The sequence below is a fragment of the Aplysia californica genome, unplaced genomic scaffold, assembly GCF_000002075.1.
Source record: "Aplysia californica isolate F4 #8 unplaced genomic scaffold, AplCal3.0 scaffold01213, whole genome shotgun sequence".
Classification (NCBI taxonomy): Eukaryota; Metazoa; Mollusca; class Gastropoda; order Aplysiida; family Aplysiidae; genus Aplysia; species Aplysia californica.
The window spans coordinates 5099-7723 of record NW_004798483.1 but is presented as its reverse complement, the minus strand read 5'-3'; positions in this window follow the sequence as shown (position 1 = coordinate 7723).

Sequence of the window (2625 nt, the reverse complement as noted above, 5' to 3'; positions counted from 1 at the left end):
GTAGCTTCTGTTTTGGGACCGGCACCAAACGTTTTCTTTTGCACACCTTATTCACCTTTGATGGGAACACTCATGAAGAATAGCAGAAAATGTTCTTGAAAAATCTGTTTCCTTTTTTCTGTGTAGCATGTCACTTTAGGTGGCAATTGTCTCTAGTTGTTCCGAAAGATGTCTGAACTCCTGTCTTCTTTTCAAACGACCTCTGAACGTTTTCCGGGAAGTTTTCTTTCAAAAATGTCCCTATGGATGGTTGGCCGATGCTCTGGTGCTTTTTTTTTCCTATCAAACATCTATCTCTATTTATCTCCCCTCCTTCTCTTTATGTTTGTTGCTCTCTTGTAACACCTCTAATCTTCTGGCGCTCGTATGACCTTATGCAGTTGCAAGCGCCGTAAAACCTCTACTAAAACTAAAATTTAAAAAAAATTTTGCTGCCCAGACTGGTGTGTCTCTGTATGTGGCTGGAGTGTTTCATTCACAATGTTCTAATAACGTCAGGAAGCCAGTATCAGCGTATGTGGTGTTGAGGCAAGGCTCTTTGCAGTCGCGCACAGAAGACCCCAAATTCTATTCCGTGTGGGGAGAATTTTATCGAATATCAATAAGTGGGTGGTTGGCGGGTGCTCAGGCGTGGTTTATTTCTTCTTTCCTATCATACATCTATCTTCCTTATATTACCTCCTTCTTTTTGTGTTTGTTACTCTCTTGTAACACTTCTAATCTTCGACACTTATATGACCTTATTATGTTGCAAGTGCCGTAAAACGCTTACTAAAACAAACATCAATAATAATTGGTCTTTCTGCTAGGACGTTGTATCCGGCCTTCCAAATATCTAAATTGTGTCAACAAATGCGGAAAAACCCGCAGATTTATAAAAGATAGGATCCAGTTTCTTTATAGCTCTTGTTCCTTCCACAAAAAACATAATGCCCCCATGAACTGCAAATATCGTTCACCCCCTGGTAAGTGAAAGTCAGTTAACGTGTCCTATTGTGGGTATTTTTAACACCCGTCCTGCGTTCACTTCTCCCTATCTACATGAACAGTCTCTAAAAACAACTTACTTTATTGAAATGGATGTAAAACCCATACCGTACTGTAGGATTCTGACGACAATAAAGTAGCTGATTTAGATGAACACAAAAAATACCATAATGTATTTTGTAATGGGGTAAGGGCTGACAGTTTTTCTGTGAAGATTCAAAAGAAATTGCGGACATAAAAACAACACCGGGGGGAAAGGACTCTTAAATTATTTGGCCTCTCCCTACTACCTTGGGATCACTAACTTCGTGTATTATTAATAGCTGTGGAGACCCTTATTTGACCACCCGGAAAACTGCTGAGCTCAATTGACTTTATGTTTTATTTATTCCAATCCAGATCTTTATCTTCCTCTTGTACCGTCCACAGTAAGCTAAACTTCCCCGCTGGCTTACGCCCGTTTATTCAAACTGCTTTCCACCGTGAAGGTTTCAGACTCTTTTTATTGGCATTTTCCTCAGCCACATACACGTTTAATGGCGTCGAGATGGTGTCGGCCACCCGCTGTATCGCAGACGTTATCGCCGGCTTTGATGGGTACATGTACTGTGCTTGTTGAAGAGTCATTTCCGGGCCGGCTTGCAACCCCGGTCATGAACGGTAACTCTAGACGAAGATGAAAAGAGGATGACTAGTTCCCTTTGCGGTGTGCTGTCTCCCATCGCGTCGTGCAGCGTCTGTTGTCGTATTGTCCAGGAGGATTTATTTCTTGTAATCGTCGCTGCATTTGCCCTTTCCGCCCCCACCCCCAGCCCACCCCACCCCAGTGACTAACCCACCCAACCACCATGGCCCACCCTTGTTTTCTTCTCCGCAAATTGAGTTTAGCCGGAATGGACGCGAGGTACTCGAAATCGAGTCTTTTCAGAGTATCAATATTCCCGAGAACCTTTCAAAATAAAAGACTGGCATTTGTCGTGTAATAATTGAATGGTTATGCTCTTTATTACTCCGAAAAGACTCGATTTCGAGTACTCTGTGTCCATTTCGACCAAACTCAATTTAGGTAAGTTGAAATCATGTTGGACTACGGAGTAGATGGCCCTGGTTCGAATCCCCAACGCTGCGTTCTAAACTTGGGCTGCTTTGGGTTTTTTTTAAGGTTCTCCATCTCCGTCCATTTGACATTGTCCTATTAGAGATGAGCGTTAAATTCGGAGGTTCCACCCCTTAAATAACGTTATAGTGTTAAAAGAGGCGTCAAACCTACGCAAATTTTCAATTTTTTAAAAACTGTCTGCTCGCCATGCAGTGCTCTACAGTTTAATAAACCCAACAACCTTTGTTGTGTTGATGTGCTTATCTATACTTGAACTTGTGAAGGACGTTTTCAAATTGAGCAACCAATAGCCCCTCTTCCCCCTCCCAATCCCTCTTTCTCTTTCCACGCGCACAGAGAGAGAGAGAGAGAGAGAGAGAGAGAGAGAGAGAGAGAGCGAGAGAGAAAGAGAGAGACAGAGAGAGACAGAGAGAGAGAGACCCTTTTTGAGTACGTGACTATGTACGCGTGTGCCTTTTTCTGGAGGGAAATGGGATGGATGGAGAGCGAAGAAGGAACGGGCGAGGGGTTAGGGTGGT